The sequence below is a fragment of the Terrapene carolina genome, unplaced genomic scaffold, assembly GCF_002925995.2.
Source record: "Terrapene carolina triunguis isolate 2854851 unplaced genomic scaffold, T_m_triunguis-2.0 Scaffold211, whole genome shotgun sequence".
Classification (NCBI taxonomy): Eukaryota; Metazoa; Chordata; order Testudines; family Emydidae; genus Terrapene; species Terrapene triunguis.
Window position 1 is genome coordinate 14,122,740 of NW_020664562.1, and position 17,023 is coordinate 14,139,762.

The 17,023-nt window shown below is 40.5% G+C and overlaps 1 long non-coding RNA gene across 1 annotated transcript; it reads right to left on the reverse strand.

The window, feature by feature from the left end:
- Positions 1-1,492: 1,492 nt before the first annotated feature.
- LOC113407410 lies at positions 1,493-16,306 on the reverse strand. The gene is made up of 3 exons (XR_003369982.1): positions 16,239-16,306; positions 6,901-7,046; positions 1,493-1,597 (listed from the first exon to the last, which is right to left on the reverse strand). It is a non-coding gene; the product is annotated as an uncharacterized LOC113407410 (long non-coding RNA).
- Positions 16,307-17,023: the final 717 nt, after the last annotated feature.

The window sequence follows — 17,023 nt, forward strand, 5'->3', positions numbered from 1 at the left end:
GGAGACCAGACTGAATTGTGGCCACCCTCATCCTGCATGCAGCTAGTTTCATGAGAGACATGAACAAGGACTCTGACATGTTCATGCTGTCACAAAAGGGTGGGCTGGGGCATTCCAGAATTGCACTGGGAGAACCAACTGCATCAGTGCAGTTGTTAGGCCACTGCTTGGCATCTACACTAGCACTACTGTGTAGAGTGATACAGTGGCAGACAACATTGTTATTAGCCTTGTTGAAGGGGCCACCACAGGACAGATAATACAGGTTCTGGGAAGAAAAGGTGTGCATCATGCTGACCTGCCACCACCCAACAGCAAGAGCACTAAGTATTTCTATAGTCCTTCACCTTTAACCTGCTTTATAACCAAATTTCAACATCTACACGAGGAAGGTGAATATCCCTATTTAATGAAGACAGCATTTGTCTCAATAAGAGCATATCAAGCAAGTTTAACTTTGACAGCTTTTAAGTGTTTAGAATGTTAAGTTATATCAAGATATAGCAACTTCACCTCCAAGCCAACATTCCTCCTCTTTACACCTTTAAGCATTGTCATCCATATGTATGCAAGTACCACCTCTTAGGACACTCTCCCTAGCTCATATAGTCAGCAGATTATGAAACTACACATAGTTTGTGGAGGTGCTGGGGGTACGGTCAAGGGGGTACAGCAAGATAACACAATACAGCAGAAGACTATCAAATAAAGTGGACCATTTCAAGCAATTAACTGATAAAGTCAATGAAGGGAGGTACACATGAATTACACTACTGGGATTATGCTCCACTTCCTTCTTAGAACAGAACAAAAAGTCACATCAAATTGGCATACTAAGCCCTCATAAACACTGCAATATTTTTATAGTAAATCACATACACCAGTTCATTTTGCAACAGCACACAGTTCCAGGACAGTGACAGTTTCAGAGCAGAGCTATGGAAGGTATAAAAAGTGGAACTTCTTGGAAGAACAGTACCAAACTTACAGAAGTGTGGAATGACAGTTTTTTAAAATTATTTTCTCATCTCACACAATTCTTGCGTTCAGGAACAAATGAGACACTGTCAGGTCAAATCTGAACCAAATTTTAGGTTTTGCAAAATAAGCTTTGACGAAACCTAATACCATTAGAAAAGTTTCTAATGGAAAGTTCCCCCATCCAGTGCAAATATTTTCCACCAGAGTTTGCACTATACTAATGTATGAATGAAATCAGCCAGGCAACTGACTAGTCTATTTTCATTGTTCAAGCCAAGAAAAGTAAAAGAGCAAAACTTTTAAACAGTAAGAAGTGATATTTTTAAATTTCTTTCAGTTTTAAGGTACAGTGCCACTAGTAACATAGGTAAAGAAATAGGTTCCTGTTGAAATTATGTTTAACTTTGCTATTTCTCTCTAAAAAGAACAGTATTGAACATTCACATAAGGTTTCTATTGTTAACACAGTACTTAAAGTTTTATACAAAACAGTACATAGTCTTACCTGTAGCGAACATGAAAGGAATGATCTTCACGCATGCTTATCAAAACATTACTTTCCTCCATTGAATTGCATTATCAGTAGAGAAAAGTGTTCTGCAGGCAGGACAAGTACCTTAATACGGAGAATTGTTGTCAGCACATTATCCCAGTTAGTATATTAACAAGTTAGAGTTAATACATCCTAAGTTCCTGCTGAAATACTCTTCTTTATTAATAAGGAAAAGAAATCAGTGCCAAACACAGCTTAATTTTCCATAAACGTGTCCCAAGTTCTTGCGTCTGTGGCCCTTTCAGTTCCATTCAGCTGCATTTCTGCAAAGGGAACAAAAGATGCTTGCCTTGAAGTCTCATTTTCAAAGAACTCATAACCACCTTGGGCTGATGCAAAACGCAAAGCTATCCCTGCTGAGTGCTAAATCTTATCAATCATTTAAAGTGAGAGAAGCAAAGTGTTTCACTGTGACCATGGGAATTTTTGTATGCAGGCAGCTGAAAAAAAAAAAGGTTCAACAGAAAGCAGTACTCTGTGTTCAGCTAGATTTTGAATCAGCTATTATTATGTTGCTAGTCTTTTGTCCTGGGTACAATTCCAAGTGACAAGCTTAAAGGATAAATATGCATGAGTTTGGTTTTAATATAGCATCTTTCATGTTTATATGTAAATCATGTTAACATGCACTTGTGAATTACACGGCTATGCATTCCAGCAAGAGATTTTAGAGATGTCAATACATGACAGCAAAACTCAAGCACTCTATACAGTCACCAGAACACCAAGAGGAAATTCTGAAGCTCTAATTCAATCCACCTTTATTTAATTCATAGATTTAGTCTTGGACCCACATTTTCCACACAGCATCCTTCCATCTCTCCACATACATCTCTCCCCTCCAAATTTTTTCTTATTTCTGCTTCCAGCATCAACCACTTCCATAACTTATAATTCCAACATAATGCTCCCATTTGCCTCCAATAGTGCTTTTTCCCCTACCCAGTCCTGCCAAGACTTCCTCTCTGGCCAGCACTCCATAACCAATTTATCAGCCCTCTTCCAGTAAGACAGTTCTTTCACCCCTTCCATGCAGGTGTTACAACTGCCTCAGTCGCAATAAGTGGGTGTGAATTTTTTTTTTTTAATAATAATAATTCAAGGGAGGAACACATACATTTCAAAATTCAATTGAGTCTTCATGGATTGGGAAAGATTTATGTTACAATCTACATAATAGAAGTGCCAAACAAGCCCTGCCCCACTAATGCAACAATATGATTAAAGATTTTGAATGCACAGGAATGAGGGAGTTATAGCTTCCATGGAAGTGGTAACGGAACCTTTTCAACCTACACATTGTATACACACTATGCTTTTGTATAATGGCATAAAAATTAATATGATAAACAACGTTACAAACAATGCACAAGGGGTCAATTTATAGTTCCTGTGATTTCCCACAACTTTAAATTATCCAATTTTTACATTTATGTCTGAATCATAGCATTTTGTGTTCTGAAGCTCTGAAAAAGAGAGAAGTAAACTAGAAATCAGTGCATTTTTGAACATACATCAATGATCACATATTCAAATAAACAATTTTTTGTTCATAATGCAGTCCAAATGTATAAAGGAAAAACATGAGAACCCCTAGACACTCAAAGGATATGTCTGCACTGCACACGAAGCACAGGTCCACAGGACCAGGGCTTGTGGACTCTGTGTTTCCAAGCCCATGCTTGAGCATCTACACTGCATTATAAATCTTGGTTTACAATTACTGGACCCAGGTCTCAAACCTTCTGACGCGGGTTTGTAGCTTGACCTGCATCCATACTGCAAAATAACAGGGTTTGGACCAGAGTCTCAGCAGGACTTGGGCTCTGACCTCCCCCGCCCCCGGCAGGGTGCTAGGACCTGGGCCCTGAATGCTTGCTGACCCAAGTTAGACTGATTTGTGTGTGGATGGAAGGGGGGCTTGGGTTCAAACCTTGAGCCAGAGCCCAGGCTTAGTGTGCAGTGTAAATGTACCCTTATATACTCATATGGGTTTAGATTTTCTAAGATGATTTAGAGAATTTGGCATTTGTTGCAATGGGAGAAATTTCATTTTTGGGTGCGTCTACACAGAACAAAATAAAAAATAAAGTGGAAGCGAGTTTTAGAGCGTAGGTCAACTGACTCAGATTCATGGTGCAAGCTAAAAATAGCAGTGTAGACATTCAGTCTCAGGGTACGTCTACACTACCCGCCGGATTGGCAGGTAGTGATCCATCTATCGGGGATCGATTTATCGTGTCTAGTGTAGACGTGATAAGTCGATCCCCGATCACTCTGCCATCGACTCCGGAACTCCACCACAGCGAGAGGCGGAAGCAGAGTCGACGGCGGAGCGGCGCTCATCGATCCCGCGCCGCGAGGACGCGAAGTAAGTGATTCTGTCAATCTAAGATACGTCGACTTCAGCTATACTATTCTTGCAGCTGAAGTTGAGTATCTTAGATCGATCCCTCCCTCCCCAGTGTAGACCAGGCCTCAGAGTCCAGGCTCCAGCCTGAGCCTGAACATCACTGCTATTTTTAGTCCCACACTGCGAGCCCAAGTCAGTTGACCCTGACTCTGAGACTCGTTCATGGTGTGTGGTTCTTGGGGGGGTTGGGAGAGGAGAGATATTTTTTCTTTTGTGTAGGTGAACCCTTAGAGAACTGTATCTTGCTATTCAATATTAAAAATGTAACAGAAAAGTGGATATTGTGAGTATACAGTATGCCTTTTATATATATATAATCTGTATTTTCAACTAAAACGTCTTCAGGCAGGACAATGACACCTGTCTATACCAAGGAATAGGTCCATAGTAAGGATGAAGTTTAAAAAGAAGTCACTTGAGTTTAACTCTTCCATGACTTTGAACAAAACTAAACTCACAAATGTGTGAAAGAGTGCCTTTACTGATGAAAGCCTTATTGGAAATTAAAATACAAAACAAAAAAAAGCCATACATACAAGTCAAACAAAGGTTTACCATATTTCCACCACACTAACCTTGCACATAAAGTCATATCTGGGATGGAATAAATGAATGAGGGTTTAGCTCAATGGATATTTTTTCATAAAGTTTTAAAGCACCTGAAAAATTAGGATTAGTAGGAATTTCTTCCTGAACAACATTATAAGGGAGCATTGCACAACTTTAAACTAGCATGTTCCCTAATTGAGCAGGGACGTAACATTGAAACAACGTTAAGTGGGACAACATTAAATGGGGAGTTACTGTAAAATATACTGACAAGTTTCTTTCTTAAATCTAGATGTTAGTATGGGCTCAGATTTTCAGACCTGTGCACACACAAAATTCCACAAAATATGGGCCATGGTGCAAAGAACACAGAGCAGAACTAGAAGAAGCTTGATTTTGGCTTTTGATTCAATTTCAAAATACTTTTAATAAGTTCACCTGAATTAATAAGTCACATCCCAATACATGAAGCAGATAATGGGCTCACTAAACCAAAGACATGGGGTAGTACATTTGAAGCAAAATTATCACATTGAGTAATATAAATATTTTTTATAGTAACTAGCGGAAAAATAATATCCACTATTCATTCTTGATTTCTGATATTCCATGACTGGGACTCAAACAGCTGTTCATAATGTGTTGGGAAAACACAGATTTTCTGAACCATTAATATAGAATGCCACATAGTGGTTAGACATGACAAGGTTATTTATGATGGTGATTTGTAGCTGTGTCGGTCCCAGGATATATGAGAGTGAGAGTGAGAGAGAGAGAAAGTGGGTGAGATAATATCTTTTGTTGGATCAACTTGTGTTGGTGAAAGGGACAAGCTTTTGAGATTCTCTGTGGAGCTCAAAAACTCATCTCTTTCAGCAACAGAAGCTAGTCTAATAAAAGATATTACCTCAGCCACCTTGTCTCTGTCAAAGTTATGTACAGTTCTGCACAGCTTTATGGATTCTGGGTAAAAGAAAACACCACACTAATTTCTATAAATTTCTCTGCACCAGTTTAAGAGTTTCAAGTTTCCTCTCCTCAGCTGGTAGGTTGAGAAAGAATAAGAGAGGTTCTTTTACTAATGATCTGATCCTTTTGGGATTTAAATTGAGACAGTGTTGATTTGAAGTCTAATGATTATTTTTGTTTTGTTGTTTATAATAATCATCTTCCCTACCTCTTGGCTTAATTCCACCTGCAGCAAATGTCTCCAGGATGAAAGCTATCTTGAGAACAAACAGGCTAACTGTGAAGAGACTCATTTTGTGGTAACTATTCTTCCAGCAAACAGGTAGGAAGCAGAACTCTCCAGAGACTAATGAATTATTATTTTCAGATTTGCTTGAAGGAAAGGGCAGGGGACAGAGGTTTACTAGACAACTACACAAGCCCTTCCCCTCCCACCTACCCCCCCCCCCCCCCCCGCCAGATGTGCGAAAGCAGGTTCCACAGAGCTTCTAGCCACTGTGAACATGGAAGAGAAGCCCCAGCCCAATGGTGCACTGTGCTATCACTGGACCATCAGCCCAACCTACATGTAGACTATTGCTAGTGTAAATACTTTGTACACTGATCTTAATTTGCATGTTTTTTCCCCAGCATTTTTTTTTTTTACAATCACCCACAGCTTTAGATGGACACAATTTTAAAATAAGTAATATGTACTTTATGGAACACTGCAGACAATCAAAAACAGAAAGAAAAGACATACGCCTCAGCTAAGACTGACATCCTAAGATTCCCAAACACTTTGAATATGTTAACTTTGACTACCTATTCCTTGAACAAATCAGAGGTTTCATCAACCAGCCACTTCACAAGAAATTTTCATCAGTGTATGATTATAGGCTTGAAAAAAAAAAATTCGGAAAGGTCCACTGATGTATAAGAATCCCTGAACTCCTTTTCCCTCTGGGAATAGAAACAAAGCATCTTGACAGAATAAGACTAGGCAAGCACATTGTTATTAGCTATTCCTATACCTCAGGGGTAGGCAACCTATGGCACGTGTGCCAAAGGCGGCACGCGAGCTGATTTTTAGTGGCACTCACACTGCCCGGGGCTTGGTCACCAGTCCGGGGACTCTGCATTTTAATTTAATTTTAAATGAAGCTTCTTAAACATTTTAAAAACCTTATTTACTTTACATACAACAATAGTTTAGTTATATATTATAGACTTCTAGAAAGAGACCTTCTAAAAACATTAAAATGTCTTACTGGCACGCGAAACCTTAAATTAGAGTGAATAAATGAAGACTCGGCACACCACTTCTGAAAGGTTGCCAACCCCTGCTATACCTCATTCTAGTTAGTTTTTTCTGAACCTGCAGATATCAAAATTAATAGCCAAAACCAGTTTACAAAGCTCACTATGAAGATGCATTACAGTTCTGAGTTCTTACCTCCTCACAACCTATCAGCTTCCAGGACTCTTCAGACCCTTGAAGTGCTTATATTTAGTTAGTAGTGTCTTCTCTGACAGCCCGCAGAACAGTGGAGATTCCCAATAGAAGGGAAAAGGTAGTAGCTGCACCGCAGATAAGCTCCCCTTTAAAAAAATACATTTAAAAATATCATTTTTAACAGAAAAATAATGAATAAACACCAATTTTTAATACATTAATTTGATTCTCAATCGACTCACTCCCATAGCTGCCTTCCCTTTTCATCTTACCTTTCATCCCTTGCTCCTTCCCCAATGGCTGAGCAGTGGGGAGCGAAGGAAGTCAGCTCCTTCCACTAATTAGTGGACTATCATAATTCATGGATATGACATCACACCCCATTAAGAAAGATTTTATTCTTGAATAGGTGTTCAAAGGCTATTACAAATACACCTCTACCTCGATAGAACGCTGTCCTCGGGAGCCAAAAATTCTTACCGTGTTATAGGTAAAACCGCGTTATATTGAACTTGCTTAGATCCACTGGAGTGCGCAGCACTGCCCTCCCAGAGCACTGCTTTACCGCGTTATATCCGAATTCATGTTATATCAGGTCGCGTTATATCGAGGTAGCGGTGTAGCTTAAAACACACCATCAAAGATACAAAGTATAGGTGCCATTTCATTCAAGATATGGGAGCCAAAACCATTCCTTTTATAGCTTCCCCTATCCCACAAGAGGAAGAGTGGTCTAGGAGACTGAGAACAAGCACTGGAAACCAAGAACTAGCAAATTGTAATCCTGGCTGTACACCAAATCATTTAACCTCTGTATACCCGTTTTACCAAATTTGGATAATGCTTCCTTTTCTCCCTCCCTTACCTGTTAAGGATTCATGTTTGTACAGCACTTTGATGACAGAGAATGCTATGCAAGTGCCAAGTATTATTCTTAGTATTAGTCATACATGACCTACCCTCAACATTAATTAATATACTCCTGTCTACAAAACAAGATCAAATTATTTTATCCACCTCACAAACAAGCAATTCCCGATTCAGAAACCGCCTCTAGTCAGAAAGAAACTCACCAGTGTTCTTAAAGGACTACTTCCTTTTCACTTCTGTAAGATGTCTAAAACCAACACCCAAATAGGAAGGATAAAGTGTGCATATATACCAAAAAATTGTGGAGACAGTTACTGTCACAGGAGGGAATTGGGGGGGGGGGGGGGAGAAACCTTTCAGTTCATTTAATACTCCAAATTTAGAGCCAGAATCTGACTTTACTCACATTGAGTAATACCCTATTTCACAAGGTAGTCCCATTGCAATGGGAAAAGATTAGGAACAATGGGATCGCTTCTGGAGTAAAGTGGTATTCAGCTGGCACTGCAAAACAAGATGTGGGAAAGGAAGAGTTCAGGGACCTTGAAGAGAATCGTGCACTTAACGTACACTCGGAATGGAGCCTTAAATTTTGCCAAGTTTACATACGATTTTAAGTATGGTAACCTTATTATAAGCTTGATCCAATTCCCATTGACATTTACTGCAATGAGATGGATTGGGTCTTATCTGCAGTATTCTCTAATGTTAGATAGTTAACTGAAAATGCTTAGTTAAGGCATGTGGCAAGATTTACAGGCCACATAATGACTTGAAAACACAGAACTACATTCTCTGAAGACACAGTTTAGCCTGTATAACCTTTATTAATAACAATAATCCACATGGAAAGAACCCAGTCAAACTCTCAGATCCAAGACTGAATATACACAACTGGTAGTTCTAAGAGCCATCTTATTACTTGTTAATTAAGCATATTTAATATAGAAGTCGTTGTGAGGATCAAAGATGAACCTCACAATGTCTTTATTACAGAGTAACTTTTCAGAGCAGAACTGCTCTTTACACACAGTATTACGACAATCAATGTTTAGGTCAGAGTCAGCTAACTACTTTTGTAGCTCTTTATTATCCTATGAACAAGTTAGTGCAGAGAACTGGGCGTAGCCAAGAGGACAAGTAGTAACCACAAATACATTGATAAATGCAAAGTAATGCACATGGGAAAACATAATCCCAACTATACATATAAAATGATGGGGTCTAAATTAGCTGTTACCGCTCAAGAAAGATCTTGGAGTCATTGTGGATAGTTCTCTGAAAACATCCACTCAATGTGCAGTGGCAGTCAAAAAAGCTAATAGAATGGTGGGAATCATTAAGGGAGAGAAAATATAAAAATCCATGGTACGCCCACATCTTGAATACTGCGTGTAGATGTGGTTGCCCCATTTCAAAAAATATATATTGGAATTGGAAAAGGTTCAGAAAAGGGCAACAAAAATTATTAAAGGTATGGAACAGCTTTTGTATGAGGAGAGATTAATAAGACTGGGACTTTTCAGCTTGGAAAAGAGATGACTAAGGGGGGACATGATAGAGGTCTATAAAATCATGACAGGTGTGGAGAAAGTAAATAAAGAAGAGTTATTTACTCCTTCTCATAACACAAGAACTAGGGGTCGCCAAATGAAATTAATAGGCAGCAGGTTTAAAAACAAACAAAAGGAAGTATTTCTTCACACAACACACAGTCAACCTGTGGAACTCCTTGCCAGGGGATGTTGTGAAGATTAAGACTGTAACAGGGTTCAAAAAAGAACCAGTTAAGTTCATGGATGATAGATCCATCAATGGCTGTTAGTTAGGATGTGCAGGGATGGTGTCCCTAGCCTCTGTTTGCCAGAATGGGAATGGATGACAGCGGATGGATCACTTGATTACTTGTTCTGTTCGTTCCCTCTGAAGCACCTAGCACTGGCCACTGTCGGAAGACAGTATATTGGGCTAGATGGACTTTTGGTCTGACCCAGTATGGCTGTTCTTATATGCAAAGCATCTGTTTAAGTGCTTAAGTATGGCAATACCACACTACTGCAAAATAAGAAACGAATACAATGAGAAATGCCAGCAGTATAATACCATTTTAAATTCTTACAATAAGTCTAGTCAGCAAACTGAAACAGATTCAAAAACACAACAAGAATTACTTCTCGATCACCCATTGGTATTTTAGTGCGGGGGGGGGGGGAGGGAGAGGTGTTTGATTGTTTTTGATTAAGTAACAAAGCATGCATAACTGAGGATTTATTCCTCTTATTAATTTTTTTTTACATCAAACCACTGGGATTTTCTCATTTTTGGTTTGGCCAGACCAATCCGATCTATAAATATACTCCTGGGTTGAAAGCCAACACTCTGTAGATAGTATTCTTCATAAACCTCACACAAGTAGGGACTGCATTTGCAATTTTAAAGTTTGCTTCAGCACCATGCAAACTGAGCAACCCCCAAAGTAAGACAGGGCTTTTACTATGCTTTGACATCTGCTTTTACTACTCCTATTTTAAAGACTGCATTCAATATTTTAACAACAATTCAAATTATATCACTACTCCAACCAACCATTTGGTACGTTTTGTTACCAAGATCTAACCTCAAAGTTTGAATGTTATCCCAACAAACAAGAAAAGTAATCCTGTCCTCCAAGTGTCTCTGGACAGATTTCAAGCCTCTCTTATCCAACAGGGAAACTACTTAGTACCCTCAATTTGGGAAATGGAGCATGTTAAATGATGTCAAAGAACAGCAGATGGGGAGAGACCAGCATTAAACGTTGATTATTTCTGTGCCAAGATGGTCCAGGGTGGATCAGAAGTAACACTGCATATTACACAAAAAATAGGCAGATCAATACTCTGTACTTAGTTCAGCTCCTTCTTAAAGCATGGCATTTCTTCTTCAAAGGGGATCTAATAAATCTGCTTAGGCCCCAACTTTACTCTTTCATTTTTCCCTTTAAAAAGTGAGAGAACTCTACACTATTTGGGTCCTCTAGAAAAGAGGGGCAAAAGAGCATATATTTTGATTTCCATAAGTTGATAAACAGGTGCTTAGTGTTGTATTCCTCTTTAGTAGTGATACGTATATACAAACTAAGGCAAGATTGCACATTACATCTTCGTGAAGAGTTACATAGTTGAGCTACAGAAACATTCAATTCAAGGCAAAGAGAACTCATTACTGTACCAGCAAATGCCATTCTTAACCTTTAGGAATGAGAGTTTAGACACAACTTTGACAGATGCTGGATATCATGTACAGTTAGAATGACCCACAGCAGTTTATTGCCACCAACACTGACTGGCCTATCACCTATATCCATCATTCCCAAGTTAACAGCAGCATATTATGGTGGAGTGGGAAAAAAAAAAAGCTACACTGGAAAGGAGGTTAGTCTTTTCAAAACTGCGGACTGTCAGTTGAACAGGGTGAACTAGCGAGGACAGGATGAACATGTACTAAAGTAAGTGAAAGCATTCGGGAACTATTTGCTTTCCACAAGATAGTTAATGCTAATTTACGTAAAGGGAAAAAACAACATTTATTTAAACTGCCTTACCGTAAATAGAGAGTGGGGGGGAAAAAGTCTGACTGTTTCCTTGTGTACCCCGCCCCCCGCCCCATCAGTATCCATCTGTTCCTTTTCTTATACTTAGATTCTAAGCTCTTCTGGGCAGGGATTGTCTTTTTGTTCTGTGTTTGTACATACAACAGGTTCTTGGTCCATCACTGGGGCTCCTAGCCACTATGATTATGCAAATAATAAATAATACTTATTGGAGATATGTATTAAACAGTTCATTATGCAGTTGAATTATACCTTTGCATTCAATAACTGAGTACTCCAATGATGTTGGGGAAGCAGATGCAGATCTGTCACAAAGTGCCTAATTACTTTCCCTCATGGCCTCCTTGTAGAGCAAAGTGATAGGTTGGCCTGCATTCTGCCTTCATTCCCCCTTCCATCTGATATATCAGATTAATTCTAGTATTTATTACTGTATAAATACTGCTTGGTCACAATAGGATCATCTGTCCTCTCCGATAATAAATCCTTGCTTGCAAGATCACATGGAGAAACCCTGGAGCATTAGAACAAAACAAAAAAGCAGCATAACACACTGTAGGTATTGAGAGGAGCAGAATGCAGTAAATAGAAGACAGCCAAAAAGGATTTTGAGAAACTTTTTGAAAATGTACATGGCTTTAAGTAGGTTCTTTTTTCAGAACATAATACCAGTTGAAGGTTCATAAGCCATGCACATAAACTTCATTGTACGTATGCATCTACTTTTAAGGGTAGCACCCAAACTGTGAGAGAGAACCATATTCTCCAAACATGATCAGAGTTAAGCGTTGTTAACAGTAGCCTAGGCTGAGCTGCCAGAAGTGTTAAACAGCTTCCCATCAAAAAACATAAACCAATAGTTAAGGTAATATGCCATTGCTCATCCAGCTATAACACAAAGTTGATAGAGCAATGCTTTTGCAGCTGTATGAAGAGAAATGTAGATAAGTGTTGTAGGAGATCAAGTTGGGAGACCAAGTCTGTCTCAATCTTTCCAAGGTGGCAGAGGGACAGATCCGTTAGTTCAAATTCAGACACACACATCAAGTCACTTGATCAGCTACCAAACTCCTCAGAAGTACTCCAAAGTTGTTCTAAGAATATCAATATACTAACATAACACTGGAACATTAGAGCTGAAGGTGATCAAGTGAAGTATACCTCAGGATCCTCACATCATACTGAATAGCTGTAAAAGGTTACTTAATACTGTAAGTAGGCGCTGGTATTTTCTTTCCTCTGGCACTAGTGATAAAGCAAGACTAGATTTTGGTCCAAATAGAAGCAACAGAAGGGGAATTTTAGCCAGTTCTCACCCAGATATGCCAAAATAACTTTTCAAAGCTTGATCAGCTTAAGCAAGAGTAGGATATTTCGGTTGAGCAGAAACACAGCCTTTATTAAGCAAAATATTGTCAAAATTCAGATTTTATATGTTGGAAATCTGGACCCTTAGAACCCAGAAACTTAAAGCGTACTAACTTAGAACAAAAACAAGGAAATAAAACTATATTCTTCCACTAGTATTACTTACACGTTTATCAACTAAAAGGAAAAACTGGAAAACAAAAACAAAACAAAAAACAAACACTAGTTTGTAAGAGAGGGACACCATCAAGACAATCAGTTAAAAAAAAGAAATATTTTCAGATATTATGCCTGTTCCCAAGTTTTTGTGGGACTTTATCTTTTTAAAATATTTTCTTCCTGTTTATATAGGTCTTTCATAAATAGAATGACTATACAGAGACAATAGTACACACAAATGTAGAAGTAGTGTCAAATGCACAGAGAAAAAACAGGAAAAACACTTCAGAAACACTGTCTCTAATCTTTCATTTATAGGATTCCTGTGTGTTACTCATAAGAATAATAGGTAAATGATTTTTAAATTGACATTTCTTTCTGAAAGATAGTGTCCCTTAGCAGTGACACTGAACTTGAACTTTTAAAAAGAAATTAAAGCAAATTTTAAGTAATATAGCCTGAATTTTATTTTTCTTTAGAAGTTTTGTCAGGAATTTTTATGTTTACAATCATCTTTCCAGCAAAGAAAAAAATGACAAAGGTACCAGTCTGGCAAATATTTACACATGCTTAACTTTAAGAATACAAGTAGTCTGATTAAGAAGACTGATGCTACTCAGGTACAAAGATAAATATATGTGTGATTTTAGGATCAGGGCCTACAGGATTATATGGAGGAAAGAATGAAACTGGCTGAACCACAACTGCTGTCAAGTGCACAAAGTAAAATTGACTAAAAGGGAAAAATATTGTGATAGAGGGTCTAGAGTCTATCCATAATTTATATTTCATGGCAAAGGAAAATTGAAACAAAATGTTTAAGAAAAAGAACTGGATAAACTGGATGCAGCCAGACACAAGGATCTGTGGAAAGCTGTACTAGAGTTCAGTAACGAAGCATTTTAAAGGCAAGTAGTAATCATCTGAAGAGGGCTATCTTCTCCCCAGTAGGCCATTTCCTGAAGGGTGGGGGAGCAGCTGCATTCCCAAACTTCTACTGTGTGATACAGATCTGGAAAAAAAACTAGTTAAGAAAATGGGGTGTGCTGGATCAACAGGAAATAATAAGTAGGTTCAAGACTAACACTAGAGATCATTCTGGACACAGCAGCAAGAAGCTGTAACTCTGACTGGAGTGTGGGGAGGAGTGCATGAGATGAGACCTGCTTTTTAGGCATGTAGATTCTTTTCTTCTCTGTAACGAAGCTAAGAGAAGCCTGTTTGGGCATTTGCAAAGTTTTTACCTAACATATTTCATTCTTCTTAACCTCTGTTATTGTTCTTAACCTCTGAGGCTAGGACAAGAAGCAATGGGCTTAAATTGCAGCAAGGGCGGTTTAGGTTGGACATTAGGAAAAACTTCCTAACTGTCAGAGTGGTTAAGCACTGGAATAACTTGCCTAGGGAGGTTGTGGAATCTCCATCATTGGGGATTTTTAAGAGCAGGTTGGACAAACACCTGTCAGGGATGGTCTAGATAATACTTAGTCCTGCCTTGAGTGCAGGGAACTGGACTAGATGACCTCTCAAGGTCCCTTTCAGTGCTATGATTCTATGAACTATTTATTTGTATCTGATTCTCTATATTTAATATATCTTGTTTTATGGGTGTGTGTATCATGCAGTACCTCTGGAGAGAGTGAAAGCCTTCTCTTTAAGGAGAAATACAAAAGGTGTTTCCGGAACCTATAGGTAGTGATGTCCTCTCCCAGTGAGGTGTTCGGCAAAGGACTACCATGGAGATACATAGGAGGAGAAGCCTAAAGATCCAAGGAGACATGAGAAGGCCAAAATGTGCACAATATGTTTCCTTATCAACTTTTTTAATTAGGGTAATTTTATACTGTCCCTTTTGTGATGTAAGAGTTGGCAGGTCCATCAGAATTCTGAAATGGTTGCATGGCTCTCCATGGCAACCCCAAGATACATGATCTATGCATCTTTGGGGGCTAGAAGCTAACAAACAAACAGTCAGGAGCTTGAAACCTCTAAGAATACGAGGGCTGCAACTTGAAGGTGGGAGTCCAAGTTTGGCTTTACATTGCCAAAGTGGTAAAGAAGAGTAAAGAAAAAACAAGGATTCCCAAGTACCTGTATCTCCTTTTTAAGAGGCGAGGGACTAGGTCAGAGACATCTGCTACAACCTGAACTAGTATAAGCTGCCATTTCTATTTATTAAAATGTTTATGGACTTTGCTCCTTATGTAGTTTTTAAATTTGTTTCATATAGTTCCCTTCTCTGTAGTTTTATGATGTATTTAATAACAATCTTGGTTGTTTCATTTCTCCCCTGATCTAATGACTATCTGTCATTCAAACAACCAGCAAGAGTAAGGACTGAAGATGCTTAATGTGATGTCATCATGTTATTGTCTCACACTGGAGAAATCAAGAAATTAATCCCTCAAAGATTATTTTTTAAAAAGGGTTGGTTTGGTGACAGCAAATGACTATCTTCCCTCCCAAGCAATGAAACTACAATAAGCCCTTGCTGTGTTTGTTTTGGGGTCTATAAGAAATTGATTGCTGCTATAGTTCTGTAAAACAGAATATAATATTAAACAACTGCACAAAACACTGAAAGCACTTTAAAAACAACTGCACTATGCTCTGGATTTGGGAATTAAACACTATCATTTTTTCACATTTATTGTAAGTCAGACACAGCCAACAAACAAGACATTTCATGGGTTAAATTATTCAAACAAGTGACACTGCATCATTTTAAAGCCCCAAATTGCTTTGCCTTGACACTTTATCTCTTTGCACTACAGAGAACTCTTCATCAGCCACTAGAGCAGTGTTTGATTCCATGTTGCGATTGGGAAAGGACTGATGCAAAACTGCAAGGTTGGTGCAGCGAGGTTAACTGCAATTATTTCTTTGGGAGCAACGACCCAGCATGCTTCTCTCAGCGAGGCAAGAAGCATCATCAGCTCGCTGGGCTTAGAGAAAACCCACAAGGGAACAGTAGCCCCCATGAGCACAACCCCCGGTACGAACATCAGTATATTGGGGGGCCATACATCACAAGAAACAATTCATCACCTTTCCCTGATCGACCCCCTCAGGTCAGCATCCCCCCTCCAGCCAGCCTCCACCCTCAATAATTGATCCCCCCACGGGTCAACCCCCACAGCTGCCCTCGCCTTCAGCGAGTTACCCTCAGTCACCCACCGCGCCTCCGGCCCCCCCAATATTGCTGCCTCCTCAGCCGATATAGTCCTACCCTCTACGCGACACCACCACATTGCCCCAGCAACGTCCCCGGCCTGCCCCCTCCCGCACCCATACGGCCGCTCTGCCGAGTGCGGCCCCACTCTCCCGCCTGCCTCGGGCCGGACCTCACCTCAGCACCGGGGCCGCCTGCAGCCGCCGGCCTCCTTCTGGTCCGATCGCTCGCCTCGCAGCACCTCCCTCCCCCCCGCGGACTCCGCACCCCCCGCCCACCTCGCTGATGGACCAACTCTAGAGCGCCCGCCGCCGCAGCGCGAGAAGGGAGGGGAGAGCCCGACACTGCCAACAAACGCTGCCCCGCCCCTCGCGCACCCCACACTTCGAACCCGCCAATAGCCGGCGCCCTGCTCGTTGCAGCTATTACACCAATATCGTCTCCCTCCCCCTGTGACAGGGAAACCCAACGGCTCTTCCCACCTCCGCCACTGGCACATTCTGCGCGTGCGTCGAGGGTTCCCTCACAGTTCTCTCTCACGCCCAGCGGAGCCCTGCATCATTCACGCTGGCCAATGGGAGGCTGGGGTTCGAGTGGGGCAGTGTGATCCTGTTCTAGGACGGGAGGTCACGTGGGGATCAGGGTCAGTGTGCGGTGGGGAGGGGAAGACGTCTCGGGTGGGGCAGCCAGGGATGGGTGCGGGAGCTAGGAGGCAAGCGGGAGGGGTTGGAGTCGGGAGCCTCCCTCAGTGGGGGAGGAAGGGCTGAGTGGAAGACCCCGTTCCTGAGTGGATTTGGGAGGAATGGTCCCGCTCCACGCTCTAGCCATGGGTGGGGTTAGGAGCTTGCCGGGGGGGGGTCATTTAGTCCCCATGTCTCTCCCTCTGGGGAGGGAGATATGCTGCACTGCTGTAGCCTTCAGTGTAGCAGCTACCTATGCTAACAGTAGGGTTACCATACGTC